This window comes from Trichosurus vulpecula, chromosome 7 (genome assembly GCF_011100635.1).
Source record: "Trichosurus vulpecula isolate mTriVul1 chromosome 7, mTriVul1.pri, whole genome shotgun sequence".
NCBI lineage: Eukaryota > Metazoa > Chordata > Mammalia > Diprotodontia > Phalangeridae > Trichosurus > Trichosurus vulpecula.
In genome coordinates this window covers 58,718,233-58,743,262 of record NC_050579.1, presented here as the reverse complement: position 1 = coordinate 58,743,262, position 25,030 = coordinate 58,718,233, and the positions used below count along the sequence as shown (strand labels likewise).

Below are 25,030 nucleotides of genomic sequence, written 5' to 3'. Positions count from 1 at the left end.
GAAGGCTTTTTAACAGCGTATTACTCTTTGTTTTAAGGCCAGTCACAGCACATTCAGTTCTCCTTAAAGATCAGGCCCTGGGCACACTGGAAATGAAAGGTCCTGCCTCCGGCACACTGGTAGAACTTGGTGTTGTTTTCAGGATGAGGCTTGGACGCGGTGTGGTGCAGGTGCAGGGGCTGTGCAAAAACTGCTGGACTTGAACCCAGAAGACCTGGGTTTGACTCCTGGCTCTCAGAGTTAGGAGCTATGTGACCATGGGCAAGTAATTTCACTTCCCTGAGAGCCTCAGTTTCATCATGTGTCTAATGGGGTTAATAACAACTATATTGCTTACCTTATATGGGTTTCTCATCAGGGAAGTGTTTTTAAACAATAATAAAAAACTCCTAAGGACATTTCAAGGTCCTTAATTTAGGATCAGTGATCAGATCATTTTTCTAATACATTGATAACTATATTTAAATATAATTGGTTTCCCATGTAGCCCTATGTATCTTTGTACATTTTTAAAAATGATTCTAAGAAAGGGTCCATAGGTTTCTCCAGCCTACTAAAGGGGTCCATGCCACCAAAAAGATTAAAAACCCCAATATAGAGCTTTAAAGTTTGCAAAACACTTTCTTCAAAACAACAATCAGTGTAAAATTCTATATAAATAGAAGGTATTATTATCCTAGTCCTCTTTGCCTCTACTCCATCATCACAGCTGCCACTGACCCACAAAGTGGGAGGAGGGAGCCAGGTGGCACTGTGCCTGTGCTGGCAGAGGCAATATCCTGGGCTTTCCCCCTTAGTGTCCCTCTCCCTTCCCCACCATACACCCTTCTGGCAGGAGCCGGATAGTGATCATGGGGCTAGAGGGTGGAGGAGGTGGGAAGAGTGGAAGGAACAATTTGTCCTATCTTTGCTAGGGCTTAGCTCTCTAGAGAAAGAATGTCTTGGGTGGGGGGAGGGAATGAGGAGGGCTAGTATTCTTTCTCTTCTGATTTGCCCCTTCCAAGGTCTGTTTATCAAACAGTGGCTTGATCAAGGCTAAAGATTTATAGTTGCCAACTGCTGTACTCTAAAAGCTAATGCTCTGCCAAGCTGATAGCAATGGGCACAGGTGCTTGGGACAGTTGCCAACCTTGGACTTGAGAATTTTCCTCAGTGTCCCTTAACACCTCTTCTCCTAGGCTTCCAGTTTCATCAGTTCAGACATTGTACTGTCCTTCTCTACTGTACTGTACTTCTGGCTAGTCATCTCAGCCACCAAGCATACTAGCCCTTCTTCTGAATTCCCTCCCCTCACTCACCCACCCACTGTGTAAGAGCTATAATAGCCACTTCTGGAAGCAACAGGAACCTTCAGTACTGGCCTGGAGCACAAGTTTCCTTCTCTTTGACAATGACATCCTTACTAGGCCAAGTCATTTCATTCAGGTTCAAGTCCTGGAGTCTGAGCTAAAAGATGTCTAGAAATGTGTCTTCCAAAGCTGGCACCTGTGAAGTTGATGAGTGGGGAGCAAAGTGACTACAAAAGCCCAAGGATTAATGTGTTTGGGACAATATGTGTATTACCTTCCCCCAAAGTAATAGATTTTTCTAATCATCCTCTTTAAATAATGTCAAAGCTGGTCTCCTCTCTTCTCCTCACTTCTCTCCTCTCTTTATATTCCTTTTTCCTCTGTCTCGGTACTTCCATCTCTTTGACTGCTTCTCTTCCCATGGACCCGAGGCAGGACAATGACTATCCCTAAACAAACCTACCTAGGATTCTCTTAATTTGTTCAACAATCCCTGTGTGTCAGGGGGTCTCACATGTCCAAAAGTCCCAGCTACACTTCAAGAGATTTCTACCACCTCTGGCTCATTGCCCCTACCCAGATCTGGGGACTTACCTATATGGCACTACCCATGATGTTGTCACCAAGTCCCCATGAGAGCAAAAAATAGCTACCAAAATTCAAAGAAGAAAAAAAAGCTTTATTTACAAGTTGAATGAAACAAAGAGAACTCTTATCTGAGCTCATGAAAATATTGACACCCTCCAACAATTAATGTTTTTCTCTGAAGACCTTTATAGCCTTAGACTCTTGTAGTCAAGTATTAAGTAGGGTTTTCTGGGGGTGGTGCCTCTTATAATTCCTCAGAGTTTGGTCCCTACTGCAGATCTCTAGAGCACCAGCACCATTCACTGCATCTCTGCTCAGCTGGAAATCATGGACAGCTTAGTGTAGCAGCATTACTGCCTGTGTTTCCTTTATATCCCCAGTGTTGGCACATAGTAGGTACTTAATAAATGCTTGTTGATGGATGGCTTAGGCCAGGGATTGTCAAATACTCTTTGATAGGTATGTGCATGGAAGAGAAAAATTTTCAATCCCTGTTGGACCTTTACATTCAATACCTTACTTGGTAATTCCCCAAAACTAAGTGGCAGTTCCTTCTTTGTTGTTATTAAGTTGTTTTTCATTCATTTATGACTCTTCATGACCTCATTTGAAATTTTCTTGGCAAAGATACTAGAGTGGTTTGTCATTTCCTTCTCCAATTCATTTTACAGATGAAGAACTGAGGCAAACAGGGGTAAGAGTTAAGTGACTTGCCCAGGGTCACAAAGTTAGGAAGTGTCTAAGGCTGTATTTGAACTTGTGAAGATGAGTCTTCCTAACTCCAGACCCAGCACTCTATGCACTATGGTGCCACCTAGCTGCCCCCTTAGCTCTCTTACAATGCTACCAATCTTTATCTTTGGTGTGGACTTCTATTTCTATTCCCCTTTGTGAACTTAAGGCAGAGGTCTTTTTTTCTTCAAAAAAAAGTTTTATTAGCAATTAAAGAAACAAGATAATAGGTTCCAATTTTTGTCTGGAAGGGACCTTCAAAGCCATCTTATTCAACTACCTCATTTTACAAATCAGGAAACAGAAGCCTAGAGAGGTTAAATGACTTTTCCAAGGTCACACAGGGGACAAACGGCAGAAAAATAATTTTAACCCAGGTCTTCTGACTGCAAATCCAGCATTCATTCCACTAATTAAGGTAAAAAGAAAGCAAACATGTAGAAGCACAAAAATACTAAATTACAGAATGCAGGAATCAAAAACTGTGAAATGTTTAACCTAATTATAGGAGCTGGCACACAGTTTTTCAGCTAACTAGCCCTGTTTCCATCTCCAAGGATTACAGTACCATGAAAATAATCATAGATGTTCCAATATCCATTCTAGGAGCTGAAGAGATGTTGAAAAATCTCTGATAAGGATTCTTAAACTTTTTTTGTATCTTGGGTCCCTTTGGCATGTTGGTGAAACCAGTGGACCTCTTTTCAGAATAATGTTTTTAAATACATAAAATAAAATACATAAGATTGCAAAGGAAATAGATGATTTTTTTAAAAAATGTTACAAAACTATTTTTTAAAACAACTTCATGGGCTCTAGATTCAGGATCCCTGTTCTGTGAAGGACTCAATAATATCCTCCAAATTAAATAAACATATACATTGATATTCAAAGACTTCAATGCAAAAGTAGACACCTGTTGAGAAGAGCAACAAAAAAATACACCAAAAAATATAGTTTTAAGGAGTAAGAAATGAGAGAAGTAGAGAAAGTGCAGGCTACACAGAAACTCATACTTCATGAATAATTTCTTCAAGAAATGAATCAAACATGACTCATCGACATTGACATCCATTGACATGGCATTGAACATGAGTAATAGCTAGCATTTATACAACTCCAAGATTTGCAAAGTGCTTTATGTGATTATTTTCTCATTTGATCCTTAAAACAACTCTGAGTGGCAGCTAGGTGGTGTGGTGAGTAGAGCACCAGCCTTGGAGTCAGAAGGAACTGAGTTCAAATCCAGCCTCAGACACTTGACTCACTTACTAGCCCTGTGACCTTGGGCAAGTCACTTAATCACCCTACCCACACCAATCGTCCTGCCTTCCCCCCTCCAAAAAAAAAACCCACAACTCTGGGAGGTAGATGCTATTCTTATCTTGATTTTACAGATGAGAAAATTGTGGCTAAAAGGATAAGTGACTTGCCCAGGGTCACAGAGATAGTAAGTACCTGTGAAAGAATTCAAACTCAGTGCTTCCTCACTCTAAGTCTAATATTCTATCCACTATGCAACTTAGCCACCTCTAAATACCAAAATATGTAACCAAAATTGGAATTCATTATATTTTAAGGGACACAAAATGACTTATGATGTGAGACATTCTCAAATCAGCTTTCTATGTACTGTTAAAGAATGACTTGTTAGAGTAAAGATCGAAATTAATATAAAGTTTATGTGAAAAAATGCTACAAATCACTAATAATTAGACAAACGCAAACTAAAGCAACTCAGGTGCCAATCAGATTAGTAAAGGGGGCAAAAAATGAAAATGACAAATGGTAGAGAGGTGGTAGGGAAACAGGCACATTGATGCACTGTTTGTAAAGCTGTGAATTGATCCAATCATTCTGGAAACAATTTGGAACTATTCCCCAAAAGTCACTAAACTGTGTGTACCTTTTAACCCAGTGGTACTATGACTAGTCCTATACCCCTAAAGAGATCAAAGAAAGAAGAAAAGGTCCCCTAAGTGACAAAAATATTTATAGTAGCAATTTTTGTGGTGGTAAAACTGGAAACTAAGGGGGAGCCCATCAATTGGGAAATGCATGAACAAATTATGGAATATGAATGAAATAAAATTCCATAGTGCTATAAGAAATTAAGAAAGAAAACCAATAAGACTGATAAACCTTTGGTCAATTTGGTTTAAAAAAAATAAGAAGAAAGCCAAATTACCAGTATCAAAAATGAAAAGGGTGAATTCACCTCCAATGAAGAGGAAATTAAAACAATAATTAGGAATTATTTTGCCCAATTTTATGCCCATAAATTTGACAATGGTAGGGAAATGGATGAATATTTACAAAAATATAAATTGCCCAGGTTAACAAAAGAGGAAGTAAAATGCCTAAATAACCCCATCCCAGAAAAAGAAATTGAGCAAGACATCAAAGAACTCCCTAGGAAAAAATCTCCAGAGCCAGATGTCTTTACGTGTGAATTCTATCAGACATTTAAAGAACAATTAATTCCTATACTTTGTAGACTATTTGGGGAAATAGATGAAGAAAGAGTCCTACCAAATTCTTTTTATGACACAAATATGTTAGTAATACCCAAACCAGGAAGAGTCAAAACTGAGAAAGAAAATTATAGACCAATTTCCCTAATGAATATTGATGCAAATTTTTTAAATAAAATATCAGCAAAAATATTGCAGCAACTTATCCCAAGAATCAAACACTATGACCAGGTAGGATTTATTCCAGGAATGCAAGACTGGTTCAATATTAGGAAAACTATCAGCATAATTGATTATATCAACAACAAAACTAGCAGAAACCATACGATCATCTCAATAGATGCAGAAAAAGCCTTTGACAAAATACAACACCCATTCCTATTAAAAACACTAGAAAGCATAGGAATAAATAGAGCCTTCCCTAAAATTTTAAATAGCATCTACCTAAAACCACCAGCAAGCATTGTATGTAATGGGGATAAACTAGATGCATTCACAATAAGATCCGGGGTGAAACAAGGATATCCATTATCACCCCTATTATTCAATTTGGTAGTAGAAATGTTAGCCATAGCAATAAGAGAAGGAAAAGAAATTGAAGGAATTAGAATATGCAAAGAAGAAACTAAATTATCACTTTTTGCAGACGATATGATGATTTACTTAGAGAATCCTAGAGAAGTAAAAAACTACTTGAAATAATAAACAACTTTAGCAAAGTTGCAAGATATAAAATAAACCCACATAAATCCTCAGTATTCCTATATATTACTAGCAAAACCCAACAGCAGGAGATAGAAAGAGAAATTCCATTTAAAGTTACTAGTAGACACTATAAAATATTTGGGAATCTACCTGCCAGGACAAACCCAGGGCCTATATATATCACCAAACATTTTTTCACACAAATAAAGTCAGATCTAAATAAATGGAAAAACATCAGTTGCTTGTGGTTAGGCTGAGCAAATATAATAAAAATGACGATTTTACCTAAATTGATTTACTTATTCAGTGCCATACCAATCAAACTAAGAAAAAAATTGTTTTACAGAGCTGGATAAAATAACAACAAAATTCATCTGGAAGAACTAGAGGTCCAGAATATCTAGGGAATTAATGAAAAGAAATGCTAGGAAGGATGCTTAGCCACACCAGATATTAAACTGTATTATAAAGCAGCAGTCATCAAAACTGCTTGGTACTGGCTAAGAAACAGAATGGTGCATCAGTGGAGTTGGTTAGGTACACAAGATGCAATAGCCAACAACTATAGCAATCTACTCTTTGATAAACCCAAAGAATCCAGTTTCTGGGCTAAGAGTTCACTATTGCACAAAAACTACTGGGAAAATTGGAAAATGGTGGGGCAGAAACTGGGCATAGACCAATATCTTATACCATATACCAAAATAAAGTCAAAATGGATTCATGATTTAGGAATAAAGGCTGATACTATAAGCAGTTTGGGAGAGCAAGGAATAGTTTACCTATCGGATTTAAGGAAAAGGAAAGAATTCATGACATGAGAGATAGCATTACAAAATGCAAAATGGATAATTCTGATTATGTTAAATTGAAAAGTTTTTGTATTTAAAAAGTCAATGCAACAAAGATTAGGAGGGAAGCAGAAAATTGGGAGAAAATCTTTACAACCAGTGCCTCTGATAAAGGCCTCATATCTAAAATATACAGAGAACTGAGCCAAATTTATAGGAATACAAGTCATTCCCCAATTGAGAAATGGTCAAAGGATATGAACAGGCAGTTTTCAGAGGAAGAAATTAAAGATATAATATAGGCATATGAAAAATGCTCTAAATCACTATTGATTAGAGAAATGCTTGGCTAAGAATTCACTATTTCACAAAAACTGCTGGGAAAATTGGAAAATGGTATGGCAGAAACTGGGCATAGACCAATTTCTTATGTTGTATACCAAAGAGATCACACAAGTGGGAAAGGGGCCCATATGTACAAAAATATAGCAGCTCTTTTTTGTGGTAGCAAAGAATTGGAAATCAAGGGGATGCCTGTCAATTGGGAAATGGCTGAACAAGTTGTGGTATATGAATGTAATGGAATACTATTGTGCTATAAGAAATGGGGAAGATACAGACTTCATAATAACCTGGAAAGACTTACATGATATGATGCTGAGTGAGTGGAGCAGAACCAGGAGAACATTGTACACAACCACAGAGATATTGCTTCTTGATGACTAACTTCGATAGACTTGGCTCTTCTCAGCAATACAAGGTTCAAAGACAACTCCAAGGGACTCATGATGGAAAGAGCTATCTACATCCAGAGAAAGAACTATGGAGTCTGAATGCTGATTGAAGGAAAACATCTGCTCTCTTTTTTTTCTTTTGGTTTTGTTTCTTCTTTCTCATGATTCATTCCATTGGTCATAATTCTTCTTTACAACTTGACTATTGTGTAAATAAGTTTAATGCAAAGGTATATGTAGAAGATATATTGGATTTCATGCTGTCTTGGTGAGCAGGGGGGGAGGGGAGGGAGGGGAAGAAAATCTGGAACTCAAAAACATGCAGTACTGAGTGTTGTAAACTAAAAATAAAAAAATTTTAATTAAAAAAAAGAAATTAAGAGACAGTTTCAGAGAAACCTCAGAAGGCTTGTATAAACTGATGCAGAATGAAGTGAGCAGGAGTATGAGAAAATTGACACTATAACATCAATATTGTAAAAATAAACAATTCCAACCGACTTAAGAACTCCGATCAATGCAATATTCAACCATTATTCCAGAAAATGGAAGATGAAGAATACTATCTATCTCATGACAGAGAATTTGTGGACTCAATATGCAGAATGAGAAACACATTTTTAGATATGACCAATGTAAGAATTTCTTTTTCAGTAGACAGGGGCTCAGGAAAAGAGAAAAAATAAATGCTTAATAATTGAATAAATGAAATTTATTTAATAAAAATGAATACAAAGCTAGAAGGAAGAATGAACATGATTTAAAAAAACTGGAGTGCTATGAAACAATTCCAATCTCGCCTGTGAGACTGGAATTTAATAAAGTGATTGACACCATATTGGGAAATGGATGGTGGAAGAACATCAATACTGAATACAACAATTTCATACAGAAGTTTAACTAATGCAAATCAATTGCCATAACAAGGAGGTCAAGAGAGCCTAAAAACTGCCTTGGTTTTGGACAATTTGTCAAGTGGAAAGGTAAGGGCAATACCAGCTTAGACCATAAATCCATTTGTACAATCTAAAAATTGCAGGAGATTATGATCAATATTGCTTCATAAAAGGCAGTGATTAATAACGGAAAGAGACCTGACCTTGAAGCTACAATTGCCTGTGTTCAAGTCTCACCTCTGACAAGGTTTGTCTGTTGAGTTTTTAAAAAATCACTTAACTTCTCAATGCTATAGACAATTCTCTGAACTATAAGAGATGGTACAGTATCTGATACTGAGTAAATTTCCTCACTGGCAGTTTTCTACGTCAAAATCACTGGACCAAAAAAAGCTTTATAAAATAGCAAGAAATAGTAAAGAGAGGGAAAGGTAAATGGCACAGGAGGACCTAAGTTCCAATTCCCTCAGACACTTACTAGCCCTGTGACCCTGGGCAAATAGAAGAGAAGAGGAAGAAGACAAAGAAGACGATGACGATGATGATGAAGGAGGAGAAGGAGGAGGAAAAGGAGAAGGAGAAGGAGAAGGAGAAGGAGAAGAAGAAGAAGAAGAAGAAGAAGAAGAAGAAGAAGAAGAAGAAGAAGAAGAAGAAGAAGAAGAAGAAGAAGAAGAAGAAGAAGAAGAACTAGTTAAAGAAAAGAAGAAGAACTAGTTAAAGAAAACTTGGTGAGAGCCAGCTATACAAAGTCATCTGAGGGCATTTAAGGATGAAACCTGAAGGACAATAAATAGATGAAGCATGGAAAACATCTGCAAAGAATCTCATAACAAACTGCACCATGAAGGAATGTGGAGTCACATTTGGATGCCAACTTGACAGTCCCAGATGTGTTTCTAGATGACAGAAATGACATCGAAGGAAAAAAAAGATGTAAAAAGCAGTTGTATGAAGAAAGAGAATATAAAGGACATCTATGCTGGAAGTTTTATCATCACGGCACTAAGGGATTGATTTTCAAGGTTTCTGAAGGAGAAAAAGACAACAAAAATGAGGGAGGGGGGAAATCTCTTACATTATTTCCATCCCTCACTCAAACAATTGAGAGAATGCCAATAATTCCCAATCCATTTGCCTATTTTCTCTGCTCTATAAAACTTTTATGAGAATAATCTATACATAAGTCAAGGGCATTCTTATAGAAGAAGAGGTACTCGAAAGGAACAGATAGGCTTTATCAAGCAAAAATTCTTGCAAGACCATGTGTTTGGCATCATATAAATAAGTGAAAGATGTAAAGAATACAATATCCCAAACAATGATTATCATTTGTTTAATTATGAAAAAAGAGTTTGATTTGGCAAATCAAAACACCTCCTTAAAGGTTCTTCTTCAACCAGGTGTCTTCCATGCATATGACAAAATCATACCAATATTACTTGAAAGATGTAACAATAGAGATTACCTTGTTCAACGACTTTCTGATTATTAAAAGAATGGGTGACGTAGAATAAGCGGGAGTAAACAAACAAAAGATGTTCACCATTGGACTGGAGGAAATCCAGAACAGAGTCCAAGGTTGAAGAAGGATCCCTTGTTGATAGTGGGGTCCTCTGGGTATTCCTCTTTGTGGATAATATTGTGATGATGCCTCAAGCTCTGAAACATTGAGATCCCTCATGGCTAACAAAGATTTTGGACTACATCTCTGCACAGAAACATCCAAGTGAATGATCCTATTGCCAAGAATGCCTATGTGATATGCAAGTTGCATGGGTAAGCCTAAGAACTCATCAATTTCAGATAGAAAGAGATATATAGATATGTATGAGTCTAGAATTCAATAATATCATAGAACTAGCATTGCAAGAGGCCTCACAAGTCACATAGTCCAATCATTCATTCTACAGATGAAGAAACTGAGTCCTCCTGTTGACTTACTCACTTGCTCAAGATGGAGTAGGTACACCAGAGAAAGCATTTGAACCCTCATTTGAATTCCTGCCTCAATAGGAAGAGGAGGGAGGATTATTTAACTATTTTAATGACTCAAGTCTTTCCTTGAAAGGTCCATCTTTTTCATTTCACTGCTCTTCTGGAGATGTTGTATGAATGGGAGTCAAGGAATAGTATGACACAGAAAAACTGAAGCCAAGGCTCAGCGTGATGCCATTGAGGGCAAAGCACCGATCTTGGAGTTGCAAGACTTGGATTTAAAGCCTGGCTCTGCTACTCAATAACAATGTGAGTGACCTTGGGCAAGTGACTTTCCTCTCTGAGCCTCAGTTTCCTCATCTGTAAAATGAGGCGAATGGAATAAGGTCTAAGCTCCCTTCCAGCTCTAAACACTATGTTGTTGTTCGGTCATTTCAGTTGTGCCCAGCTCTTTGTGACCCCGTTTTGGGGTTTTCTTGGCAAACATACTGAAGTAATTTGCCATTTCTTCCTCCAGCTCATTTTACAAATGAGGAAACTGAGGCAAATAGGGTTAAGTGATTTGCCCAGGGTCACACAACTAGTTAAATTTCTGAGGCTGGATTTGTATTCACAAAGATGAGTCTTCCTGACTCCAGGACCAGCACTCAGTCCACTGCACCACCCAGCTGCCCTAAACTCTATGATTCTCCTGCAAATCAGAAAAGCCCATTACAACCTTGACGATTGAATTCAATAAACATTTATTAAACAATCACTGAGTAAAAGACATGAGAAGCAGCAGGGGACATTGCATAGAGAGACAGTCTTGAGTCTGTTAGACCTAAGTTCAAATCCATTTTTGACACATATTGGCCAGTAGTACAAGCCTGGGTAACTCATCTAACCGTTCAGCAGCCCCTGAGGCAGCTCGCTAAAGTTATTAGCTGTGCATTGGTAAAGAAATTCTTCCCCAAGACCTTCCTACGTTGATGAAATAGGCAAAGCACTATACGTAAACCCTACTATCAAAGAGCTCACATTTACCCACTTACTTGGATTCTCTTACCACCGTAAGAGGGTAAAGGTCACTCTAGATGGGTAACCGTACACATAGCACCAGAGTGCCCTGAGGATGACAAGCCCATGTTCTCTCTCCAGGGAAGATAGTACAATGGATCCAAGTGAAATAGATCTTATTTCTCTATATTCCTTCTGGTTTTACTGTCTTGACTCTCAAGAATGGGAAGACAAGTGTTTAGATAATCTTGGGAAATGAAAGGCATGGCTTACACAAACCAGTCTTACCTTTAACAGAGGCTTGAGTTGAAATTCTAGGTCTTGTGGGAAAATATCAGAACCCCCTCCCCAATAACTTCCTTTACCTTTGTTAATCAGGCCCAATAGAGCCTGCTCCTAAAGCTGGGGCCCCCACAGATACATCAGAAGAAGTGAGCTTCATGGTATGTCCATAGGTGAAGAACCCCATGATGAGCTTTTCTGCAGGGACTCCATTGTCTCTCCAGTATTTCATGGCAAATGCCTGTGGGAACACCCGGCTTGAGGCGCAGGAATAAGTTACCTTGCCTTTCCCCACCCTCCCCAGAGGGGAGCCATGGTCAACTTCATCTACTTTAGCCTTACTCTGTTAAAGTAGATAAAGTCACCATGGTCAGTAGAGCCCAGATACAGGGGGCTGTTATGTCCTGTGACTGTGTCCCAGCCCCCATGGAAGTCATAGGTCATCACACTGATAAAGTCCAGGAAGGAAGCATACGTGGCCCCTTGGTCTTCGCCAGCTCTCCTGGCAAAGAAAGAGCACTGAAAATATTAGTTATGATTATATAATTCCATGAAGGGAACCTTAGTGGTTATGTAGTTCTCTGTCCCATCTAATGCAGGCTTCCCTTCACCAATACCTGAGACACAGGGCCGTCCAAATTGTTTTTTCCAAACAGTGGACATAAAGGGTGTCAACCAGTCTTACACAAAACACTTGATCATTCAGACTTTCGTTGCAGACCTCCAGCGAAGAAAGAGCCCAGTACCTTCTGGGCACCCCATTCCCCCCAAGAGAGCTCTAATTGTTAGGAACTGCTTTTTTCATTTGGTGTCAGTTTGCCTCTTTACAATTTTTAGCAGCTGTTCCCCCCAATTCTACCCTCTGGGGCCACGTAAAATGGTTCTAAACACTCTTCTGTATGATAGTTCTTCAGATACTTGAAGACAGCTCTCAGAGGAGAAAGGAAGAAAGGAAGAATAAAAAGGATATAGTAGAACATAAACTCCTAAAGGGCAAAGACTTTCACATTTGAAGCATAATAGGTGCTCAATAAATGCAGAAGGAAGGAAGGAAAGAAAAGAAATAGAAGATAGACACAGATCCAGGATCCATTCATCTGAATATTTGGTCCAAAGCCTTACATAGAGTAAGCAAGTATAACTAGGTCCCAATTAGTGCAAATAATGAAGCTTAGAAAGTGATCACTTACATCTGAATCACCTTATTCAAAGTTATAATTATGCGAAATATGGTCATTGGTTCCAGCCCAACAGAAATATGCAGTGTGAATTCAAATAATAGAACTGATAAATGGGATGTATTATTCCCACTAATTAGGACCTATCTGTAATACTTAGTTGAATTAAATTGACTAGTCTGGTTGAAGTTGTAGGTGCCCTGCGAAGGGAAGGACAATGGGGTCAAATCCATGCCCTGGGTTAGAATGGGCTGGGGCAGATAGGTGGTGCAGTATGGGACAGCTAGGTGGTACAGTGAGTAGAGTGCTGGCCTTGGAGTCAGGTGGACCTGAGTTCAAATCCGACTTCAGACACTTGATACACTTACTAGCTGCGTGACCTTGGGCAAGTCACTTAACCCCAATTGCCCCGCCTTCCCCTCCTGCAAAAAAAAAATGTTTTTAAAAAGAATGGGCCATTTGTTCTTCCATGCCCAACTCACGCTCCAATCTTGGCCATCTCATAGCCGGCATCAAGAGTCCCTTTGCCAGCAGACGCAGCTGCTGAGACAAGCAGCGAGGTCTGTTCTTGAATTGGGCCTCAGCCTCAAAAGCTGCTAACATTTCCTGGAGAGAAAACAAGAATGATGGTGATGATGATGAAAATGTTTGTTCTGGGTCAGATAGAGATTTCCCCAAATGACCCAGGTTGGATTTGAAGTACAGCATTATTTTAAGGAAGACAACCTTCTAGGGAATACTAATAGCGGACATTTGTATAGGTTTACATTATAGACAGATAGATAGATGATATAGATAGATATTATTACATGTCATATATTATATATATTTTATATAAGGTTTACAAAATATATACATTAGTTCATTTGATATTCACAACTACTTGAATGAAGTAAGCATCCCGTTTTGCATGAAGTAATTGCAGCTCAGAGAGGGTAAGTAATTTGCCCAAGGCCACACAGCTATTAAGTATCAGAGACTGAACTAAAACCCAGGTTTTTATCCTACCTCTAAACCCAATTCTATATAGCACTTTGGAGTAGCTGGGTGGTGCAGTGGACAGAGCACCAGACCTGGAGTCAGGACAATCTGAATTCAAATCCAGCCTCAGACACTTGCTGCGTGACCTTGGGCAAGTCACTTAACCCCTCTTTGCCTTAGTTCCTCCTCTGTAAAATGGACACAACCTGGAGAAGAAAATAGCAAACCACTTTAGCATCTTTGCCAAGAAAATCACATGAACAAAGTCCACGGGGTCACGTAGAGTCAGATACAACTGAACCACAGCAAATATAGAAGTTTATAAGCACTTGCCATACACGAGGCCTTTCTAGATGGTACATGGACACATGTGGGGGCTAGGATGCTTGTCCTCTTCCTGCCCTTAAGATGTAAGATCAGCTTTGGGACCTGAAATATCTGGATAGTTGCCTCCAGCTTTCTGCTTCCATTTAAGTGAGGGGCTCAGGGCCAAAGGAGCCCAGCAGGGACAAGTAGCAACAGGGGCCACACTAATCCCATCTCAGTCAGAATAGTGAAGTGCTGCTTGTCCACAGGAGGGCTGCCCCGGGACCCTGGGTACTCAAAGTCCAGTTCGATTCCATCAAAGCCATGCTGCCAGAGGTATTCAATCACAGAGTCAATGAAAATCTTATGGTGGCCAGCTGTGGCCACCATAGTGGTGACCCTAGCAAGAAATGTAGTCATAGAATCACACAGCTAGAAGGAGTCTTAGAAACCATCTTGTCCAACCCATTCTTTTTAAGGTTGAGGACCCTGAGGTCCAGGAAGAAAAGTGACTTTTTTTTGTGGTCATGCAGCTGGTTAATGGCAGAACTGAGACGACTAAGATCTCCCAGCATTCCCGGTCCAGAATATGGTCATTACACTTCTCCTTTCTCTAATTTGGACTAAGCTCAGGGGCAGACTACCTAAATAAGCTCCATAAATCATACTATTAATTCATATTTCTATAGCATGCTAAGGTTGGCAAAGTTCTTTTTTCCCCAGTGCCCCATGGAGTCGTACAAATATTATAATCCTCACATTTTTCTTATTGGAGAACTGAGAGATTTCATCAGAGAGGTTAAGCAAGTTGGCTACAGTCACATAGCTATTAAGTGTTTGAGATTCAGTTTAACCAAGGTCTTCCGATCCCAGCTCCAGTACTCTTTCCACCAATACTGCACTGCCTTTCAGAGAGATGAAGAGGACCAGTATGGATCCCTGGACTTAAGCAAATGGATGATAAAAATCCAAGACAGATGGTTATCCATCCTTTTCTTAAGGCTAATGTTTTTGCCACTCCAGGGTTATTGTCCTGATTTCCCCCTTTCTATTCTATCTCAGTCATTGATTGCCCTCTTCGGACTCTCCTTATCCTCAAGCTTCTCTTCTCCTTGAGACACCAGAGCTAACCCTGCCTCCCCTCCCTTCATCCCACCCTCAGGGGCAGGAAAGGTTCTCACTTCTGAGTGCCAAAGTTCTACCTGCCAATAGCCAGGAGTGTGACCGGGTTCTTGTTGCTGATGAAAATGGAGAGAGAGATAGCAGAAGTTAATTATCCCCAGCAAATACCCTGGAAACTGCTTACTATCATATCTCAGTCTTCAAGTTCTGGTGGAGAAAGAGCAATATACCCAGCAGTGACTCCATCTTGAGAATTCCCTTCCTTAAAGGGAGTAACCTATCTTGGAGAAATGGCCATCCCACTTTCCCTAGCAGCGGCTGAGGCTAAAATTGGAACCTCCATCCCTGGAATTCTCAGCCCACCAGACCACATTCCCAAAGTGAGTAAGTGGGGAAAGGAGCAGGGAGTGTAGAGGATAGCCCAGGAAGTATTTCCTATTCTGCAGCCACAAATGTGCATCTAACTGATAAAAGCATTTATATTCTCATAATCCAAGGATAAACTCAGGGGGACTCAGTCAGACATCTATAGATACCTCAGAAACATTTACTTTTTCTTTTTTAGTCCAGATTATAAAAGGATTTTATTCCTCTTTAAATCAAGAAACGAAGTAGGCTCCCCATGTGGATTTGAGTCCTTCCACCCTAAGCCCCCCAAGACAGATGATTTCCAGAGATAATGCCAATCCATAGGGCCAGGTTAGGAGTCATTGCCTCTTCCCTCTTTCTTGTCTCAGTCTTGCTGGACTTTACCATCATCATAATACTGAGCAGTCTTTGACAGGAGTGGGGAACCTGTGGCCTCAAGGCTACATGTGGTCCTCTAGGTCCTCAAGTGTGGCCCTTTGACTGATTTCAGCTTAGATCCATACATGTGGCCTCGAGGTCACCTAGGCAATAGCAATGCTTGCAATTATCAATATCTCGGGCATGAGTGTCGTGTGATTACATGAGCAGAATTAAGTGGAGGATTGAAGTAAAGATCCAGATAATTCAGGCAGGGAGAAAAAAATGCCAAGTAGTTGTTGAGAGAAAAGAAGATGGCTTAGCCTAGGTCACCCAGAATTAGGAGTTCTATAGCCTAAGGTTTTCATTCTCCTCTCCCCACATTAGCTCTCTTCATTTTGTCCACATTGACCTAGGCTACAGCCCCAGAGAACAGATTGGGGGTCCAGGCTTCCTTCTGATTCATGCTTCCCACAGTCTGCCCTCTCCACCCTCCTTCACTCCTCGGTCCCTTCCCCATCTGTTCTCAGAGCTGGCTACTGACTGCTCTTTCAAAGCCTGGAATCTCAGGTAGAAAACATCATCATTCTGCTCATGGGGGCTATCTTGTTATTGCTCATGGTGGTAAAGGCACAGATGAGGTGGGTACACATGTATGGGCCCACATTCTCATGTACTTGGCAGGGTCTGGCTGGTACTGGGCCCAGTTGGTAAAATAACACACGAGCTTGAAGGCTGCACCTGGTGAAGAGGAAGAGCAGATGCCATGACTCAAGAGCATCCCTCTCAAGGAGTACCTTCTGGAAAGCAGACCCCCACGTTCTCAATGAGCCTAAGAAGGGCTCAGATTGAGGCAGAGGCTCATAGGAACTAGAGTCAGGAGGAACTTTGAGGCTCAGCTACTCCCTCCACAATCACACACAAGGCTGACAGATTTAGAGCTGTTTACAATGAATGCTTTGAGCATAAGCCCAGAAATGTGATTCTCTCATGAGAACAAAATTTAGTGACGGCATAGCTCCTAAATGAACAGCCTGCTGGTGCTTTTCAGTTGTCTCTTTAGAGGTGGACTTCAGAGGCTATCCATTCCAACTCCCTCTTTTTACAGCTGAGGAAACTGAGGATCAGAGAGTTTAAGGCATGGAGTCTATGTCTCATTGTCTAATTCCAGAGCTCCATCCATTGTACTATCCTGCTTCTCAAATCAAATGGGACTAAAAGCTGAGGTTTTTCCTGGACCATATCTCCTGTTGACCTAAAGTGGGGTAGGGCTGGGTGGCAAGTGTGACATATCCATTGCCTTCTTGGAACCTTTGCTCCTGACATCCAACAGTCATGTCATCATAAAGACTGACCCCCAAACCTCACCAGAGTTCATCTACTCCTTCCTCAAGAAGAGATCCTAAGGACCACAGAGACACCAACTCAGGTGCACCCCTCCCAATGGGTGCTTTCTAGAAAGCAACCCCTCCATCTCCCCAGACTTCTTCTGTACATTGATTTAGGGAGTGGGGGGAGGAGGACAAAGGAAGTATTCTGATTTATAAGTAGGCTCTTGGGGATTGGAATTATAATGAGATCGTCTAATTCACCTCTTACTACAGACAGGATTTGGAACTTACAATGTCTTGAACCTTAATCGGAAAATGGAGGCTACCCCTTCCTCTAGTGCCCAAAACAACCCTGGAGTCCCAGCAGGAACTCAGGGACCCCACGACCCGTCCATGAGCCAATTGGTGGCCACTGGAGGTGGGGGTTAGGGGGGTGGAAAGGAGTTTACTGTACTTATCAAGCTGCAACTGAAGCAGCAAGACTAGACCTGCTAAATAAAGGAGAAACCAGGACAGTGTGCTTTCCACCTGCCCTGCCTGCGGTGGCCACGGGCTTCCCCTCAAACATGGAATAGACCTGCTTTGCCACTCAGCCCAGTATATTCATTCATCTCCCAGTTACTCCTGTATAGATAATGTTCACTGCCGACTCTACAACCCCTTTACAACTTCTCCAGAGCCACACGGCCTCCTGAACTGAGAGGGGCAGCTCCTAAGCTTTTAGGAATGCTTTCAGATCTTATTCACACACTGGTATAACAAGCCCTCTGCTTCTCCAATTCTGGGCCTTGAACTTGTGGAGGAGAGACAGAGCACCAAAGACAATGAATCAGGAGCTGAGTGTGGAAGACTCACCCAGCCCAATGCACTCCACTCGCCTTGACTGATGGAGCAGAACTGCAGGATGGGCAATCCAAAAATTGGCTTAGATTTGCTACAGCCAGCTTCAGGCTAGAAGGGAACCATTTGGAGTCAAAGAGGAGGAAAGAAATGGTTTCGGGGCTTGAGCTACTTCCCAGACCAGAGCAACATCTTTCCCACTTACTATGTGGCCCCAGCCCACAGAGCCTTGTTGCCTGGAGCTTTCTATATAGGCGGAGAAAGCAGTCCTTATCACTATGGAAGGCAAACGCTGCCACAGGCAACACAGCTGTGGGCACTCAGGGACTACAACTCAAATTTGTTCTGTTCCCAAGGAACTAGGGGTCAGCCTGTTCTATAGCTGTAACTATATTAGAAGTGCCCCTCAATCTCCTATGAAGAGATCTAGGGACCCCTAAACATCTAGCTCTGCCCTCCCCCCATTTAAAACAATTATAGCAACATTGGAATTGTTTGGGAATAGATTAGGACTGTTCTGAGGGTCATTGATAAACTTAAGAGTGTCCAGGGGCCAGCCAAGATGGCAAAGGACCTCAAATTTATGTCTGTCCTTGGTTGAAGAAACTGAGAATATTTAGCCTAGAAAAGACATAGAGAAGATGATGGATGCTTTCAGTATATTCAGTCATTAAGTACCTACTATGTACCAGGCATTGTACTTGCTAGGTGCTATGGATGCAAAGAAAGGAAAAACATTGCCTTCTTCTCAAAAAGTTTACCATATAATAGGGGAGATAGGCAAACAAACAAGATATATACGGGATAAATTGGAGATAATCTCAGAGGAAGGCACTAAGATGAAAAAGGACTGAGAAGGGCTTCTTGCAGAAGGTGGGCCTTTGAGGTGAGATTTTGGAGGAAGTCAGGGAAGACAGGAGATGGAGATCGAGGAGGGAGAGTGTTTCAGGAATGGAGGAAAGACAGCAAAAACATTCTAAGTCAAAAAGAGGAGGTCGAGGATTAGCAAGGAGGATCAGCAGGTGTCACCAGATCATAGCATAGGTGGAGAGGAGTTAGGTGTAAGAAGTCTGAAAAGGAGGAGAGGGGGCAGGTTATGAAAAGCCACACATATATTTGACCTTGGAGTTAAAAGGGAGCCACTGGGGATTCTTGAATGGGGTTGGGGATATATGGTCAGACTTGCAATCTGATGGCTAAGAGGAGGATGGTTTGGAGTAGGGAGAGACTTGGAGCAGAGAGACTAGCCAGGAAGAGTTAAATGTGTCCTACTGGGCTCCAGAGGGCAGAACCAGGGGTGGTGTGTGGCAGATAGAGAGAAACTAGTTTTGGCTTGATATCAGCAAAAAACTTCCTCACAATTAATGCTATTTTATAGTGGAATTGGGCTGCCAAAGGAGGCATTACACACATACATACATACACACACACACACACACACACACACACACACACACACACACGCTGTGGCACTGAATGGCCAGAGGTGGCTGAATGCCATGGAGAGTGAAAAGAGTACACAGACCAGGCGAGAGAGTACAGTACAGCTCCGTTTATGAAGCTGAAGAAAAGAGCTTATACACCTTTTTAGGCAAGCAGATCAACAAGTTCACGTGCGAGACATTTGTTACATTGCATGACTTCCTCATGCTTTGTTCCCCTTCTTGCTGTAACAATATTGTGTTAACAACTCACAGGTGGCATTTAGCACGTGTGTGCCAGGAGGCTTGGAGAGCCTTCATCCTGAGCAGCAAGTGTGTGACAAGGTGGGGTTTGGAGAGCCCAGGTGCTGAGTTATCAGCCCAAGGGCAAGAACAGGCTTCAGGGAAAACCTGGTCTGTATCTTACCCCAGAATGGACTTTCTCAGAGCTGGCCCTCTACACACACACACACACACACACACACACACACACACACACACAGAGAGGAGGTCTTCAGGCAATGGGTAGATAGCTATTTGTCAAGTTGGTCGTAGAGAGGAATTCTTAGTCAGGTACAGGTTAGACTAGATGCTTTCTGAAGTCAGTCCTAACTTAGGAATTCTGTGATTCTGTGAAAAGGGACCAAGAAAGAAAAAGTAGAAACAATTACACCCACCCCCCACCCCAGCCCCACCGTTGAAGGACTCCACTCTTCTTACTCCAGACACTGACCTGGACACTTGAGAGGGAGAGAGAGAGAGAGAGAGTCAGAGAGAAAGAGACAGAGAGAGACAGAGACAGAGACAGAGAGAACTGAAAACCCCAAGCAAGCAACAGGTACAAAACATCCAACAAGCTAAAAACAGCCCTCAGTCTCTGTTAATGAAAGGAATGGATAATCCTCTATTTAGCTTAATAGTGGATGAGATATTTTCTGCAGCAGTAGATTAATCCCTTTAATTACTTACAGTTACAAGGTGATAAATACCCTGGTTATAGTAAAGGTTAAAAAAAATCAAAATATTGTTAACAGGATTTTTCCTGAGCCAGTCTCTAACCTGAGAATGACTTAACAGCAGGCCAGAGACAAAGTGCCAGTAATCAGGGAGCCATTTAACTAATTAGTTTCATCATGAGGAACAGATTTGCAAATTGAGAATTCTCCTGATGAGAATTCCACTTTGCTGAAGTGAAGACAGAGATTATATTATATAAATCACAAGTGGGAAGGGAGGCGGGAGGGTGGTTTACAGACCATTGTTCCCAGGGCCAGAGTGGTTTCCCACGACCAGCCCATGAATTCCACAATGCCAAGGTACAGGTGTCCTGAAGTTCTGTGGGAACAACATTGTTCAAGTCTTTGGGGGTCGTTCCTTGGTGGGTCACAAGACCAGAGTTCTGTGACGGGAACAGGTTCTACAATCTTTGATTCGCTTCACTTCAGGTACACGGGCAGAAGGATGCCAGTGATTGTGAGTGCTGTCAAAGGTTTGATTTATCCTTTTTGGCTGCCGTGTGAGCTCTCTCATGAGAGGCAATTCTGGAAAATTTAATCTATTAATATATTCATTACACATATCATATTGATTATTATAAAAATCATAATTCCCTTTACAATATCAATTAAGTAGTTGATAACTCATTTATTTTAAGTTCTAGTCCCTAAATACCTACTTGCTTATCATCCTGTTTATGTACAAGCTGACCCATTGATTACAGTTTCTATTTAGGGATTTTTTTAGGTTCAGTTCTCTAGTACAGCAGGCTTGGGCTGAGACCGCAGAGATGAGCTTCTGCCTACCCTCCTGGTTTGTATCAGCTTCATTGCTCTGAATTTTTCTCTCTTCTCAACAGGTAAACTAAGGTCTCCACTGCTTCAGTCCCAACTTTCCACCTTTGGTTCTGTTTTTGGCTATAGACTCATGAATCTTCCCCAACAAAGGGGGAGGCAAGGGTACAGGGGGTATAAAAGTTAGCCAGAGTGTAAACATTAATCTGATATGATATGAGGAAGTTTTATTCCCACAGAGAAAAGGGAATGTTAAATAGCAGAAGATCGTGGAGCTTCCCACCTTCCCACCTCAAGCATCCATACCCCCAACTCAAATGCCAACTGAAGATGCCATAAGGGAGAGGGGTTCAAGCGAATGCCACATCTCCTTAACACCTACCACTGAGTTATCTACTTTGATCCTTGAATTCCCTAACTAGCTCCTAGGACACCAAAGCTTTGCCTCTTTTCTCTCTTCCAGGTATTTCTAAATTGCCTTTTAAAGGATACACATCAAGATAGTTTCCCCTAACTCAAGAGAGTACTTGGAGTTGGCTTGTAACAACTCATGGAGAGCTGGTTGTTAAATCTTCACTGTGAGCATTTATACCTCGAAAATTAGTGAAAGCTGCAAACCAGGACTTGATTTATTGTTTCATTGATTGTCTAGTCTTAAGGAAACAATGGAGGGAGTGTTAACAATGCAGATGAAACATAAAAGTGTAACAGTGGCCTACATTTGAGTAGGGGGAGCTGGTTGTTAAACATTTACCAGTTTAGAATTAGGGTTAGAGTTCCTACCCTAACCCTACTCTAACTGTTCTGAATTTCACTTCTCAGAAGAATTATCATTCTAGTCTTCCACTTAACCTCTCAAAGGGGCCAGACCCTTATTCCCTCTGAATATTTTGAAACAATCAAGAGAAATTACTGGTTAAACAAATTGAATTAAACAACCCAAGTCTGAAACAATCTGTTTTCTGCCCTGTGATTTTCTGGATTTTTTTAGGCTTGGAAAAAGAATGGGAGCTGTATGATGGAAGCTGAATTGTCTAAGATATTTTAACATAAAGGCAGTGCCCTAAGATCATTAACGTTAGGCTATGGTGGAACTTTTAAAGAAAAGACAGTTGACTTCTTGTCCCTGATAGTCCTTCACAAACGGCCCCATGGTTTATCTGTTCCCTTGGAGAAATCAAAATTTGGGAACTCAGCTCTTAGTGGAAGTGGTTGGAGAGGGGAGATTTCAGACCCTTACCAGAGAACATTGTACTCAGCCACTCCAAGGTTGAATGTATCTTTTCTCTTCAATTTCATTCAATTTAATGTGTGATAATCTATACCAGTCGGTAGCCCTTATTCACACAAGTTGAAACAGAGATGAGATCTATGTAGGAATCCAGAGAGAGGGAATCAGAGCAGAAATGCAATCAAAATAAGTTATAGCATTTATATTTTCAACCCTGGACTAAATAAGATGAGAAAGAACCAAGATTAAGGCATTAATAAGCTGAGAGCCACAAAGAACTCAAGCCATTTTCCCCCCCACTATCTCAGAGGAAAGGACACTTAAGGAGGGCTGAAAGCCAGAGGAACCCAGTTCAAGTCCACGGAGACAATCCATGTCTACAAATGTGCTAGAGAAAATACAGACATTGGAACATCTGGAGCTGGGAGTGCCATGTTCAGATTCCTCATTGCTAAGATCCCTTTCTTAGCAGCAGCTCCAAGCCACATTCCGTCATGCCAGAAGAATCACTGTTCTCTGGGGACCCAGAATGTCCTTGCATGTGGGCAAAAAATGGTTCACAAAGTCGCACCAATTCCTTCACATGGAAACTGTAAAATGAAATTTAAGTCCTCAGGAATTTAAGTCTGTTGCTTATCAATGGAAGGCAGCCCAGATGTAGCCTGGATTTTTATAGGAAATGATCTTGAATTCATTGTAAATGAGTTTGCTCTATGGTGGGAAGTGATGAGGAGACCCTCCCAGGTACGTGAGATGGGGAAGTATGAATATCAGGAGGATGGTTGATAAGCTCCCCCTTTCAATTTGATGAGTTTGCAGGGTCGTGAACCTTTGGGGCATCCTTTGGGAGCCATCCCACAGAGAGGGGAAAGGACAAACATTTATTAAATGCCTAGTGCGTGCTAGGCACTGTTCTAAGCACTTTACAAATATTATCTTTGATTACCAATGGACCATCGGTACCTTGCTGGGAGAACAAAGGACTTCTCCCAAGATGAACTGGTCAGCTAGGGCTCTGGGAAGAATGAGCTCTTGTCAGAGGAGTCAGCCCACCAACAGCTAATATTTTTCCACAATTGAAGAGTTTGCAAAGAGCTTTATGTCTCATCTGATCCTCCCACAACCCCGTGAGAAGGGCTATTATTGTCTTCATTTTATAGAAGAGGAAACTGAGGCTGAATGAGGTTAAATGACTTAGAGTCACACGGTTAGTATTTGAGGCAGGATTTGAACTCAGGGCTTCCTGACCCTAGGTGCAACATTTCTATTCACTCTGTCACCTAGCTGCTAAATGATTCTCCTTCCTGTTTGCTTTTTCTCTTGTGCCTTTCTTCTAGAGTAGGGAATTGGGGTGGGGGGTGGAGGATTTGTCTCTCCCCTCCTTCACCCCATGCGGCAGAATCGCATGCTGAGCTTCATGTCCTTGTCCAGGTGGCTTGAGAGGGAAGTTCTTGGAACTCAAATTGTTGGCCACTTTCTGCCTTTGTTTTCCTTTCTAGGTACAGAACTCTTTTAGGGGTAGAGGTTAGGATATTACTCCTACCCCAGATGGTCAACAGGACAGGGGGCAGAGGGAAAGCTCTGGTGGAGGCAGAAAAACTACAAGGCAAATTGCCCCTTGGGATAACATCTACTTACCCCTTAACTCCCCCTGGAGAAAACCCCACCCTGGGGCCCTGCTCTCTCGCCTGGTGACCCCCTCACCCAGACCATCATTTCATGAGGTGCCCCAGCCATGCCCATGGCACTTCTGACAACCCACAGATGAGTCTGGGCTTTCCCACCTCTTCACAGGCCACCTGTCCTCCCCTCCCATCTCCCCCCTGCTCCCCAGATCCCCTTCATATGTTGTCTTTCTCTATTAGAATATAAGTTCATTGAAGATGACTGTCTTTTTTAACACGCATTGCTTATCATAGCTCCACCACAGTAATCATTTAATAAATGCTTTATCATCTCAATCATCTATTATCTTTGTATCCTTCTTCCCTTCTTCCCTCTTGCCTTCTTCCTCTCTCTCTCTCTCTCTCTCTCTCTCTCTCTCTCTCTCTCCCTCTCTCCCTCCCTCTCTCCCTCTCTCTCTTTCTCTCTCTCCTCTCTCTCTCTCTCCCTCTCTCTCTCTCTCTCTCCCTCTCTTTATCTCCCTCTCTCTCCTCTCTCTCTCTCTCTCTCTCTCTCTCTCTCTCTCTCTCTCTCTCTCTCTCTCTCACATAAGATCCCAGAGGTAATAGGGGTCTCAGAAGTCATTGAGTCTAATACATACCTGAAGCAGGAATCTCGTCTTTAACATTCCCAACAAGTGGTCATCTAGTCTGTACTTGGACATCTCTAGTAATAGGAAATGGACTGCCTCTTAGGGTATCTCATCTTACTTTGAGACAGCCCTAATTTTTAGGAAACATTTCCTTTATTATATTGAACTGAGATCTGCCCCTCTAAAGCTTCCACTCATTGACTTACCCTAGTTCTGACCTCTGAGACCAAGCAGAGCAAATATAATCTTTCTTCCAAGAGGCAGACCTTTATGTTCTTAAAGATTATGTCTTTTCTTTGTCTTTTCTTCTCCAGGCCAAATACCCCAGTTCTTTTGTTTTGTTTTAGGTTTGGTTTTGGGGGGGGGGGTTGGTTATGGTTTTGAATTCTTCAAGATCCTGGTCACTCACCTCCAGACACTTTCAC

The 25,030-nt window shown here is 41.4% G+C and overlaps 1 pseudogene; it reads right to left on the bottom strand.

Annotated features, from left to right (window-relative positions):
• Window positions 1-32: 32 nt before the first annotated feature.
• Window positions 33-24,677, bottom strand: LOC118857528 (annotated as a pseudogene).
• Between the last annotated feature and the right edge of the window lie 353 nt (window positions 24,678-25,030).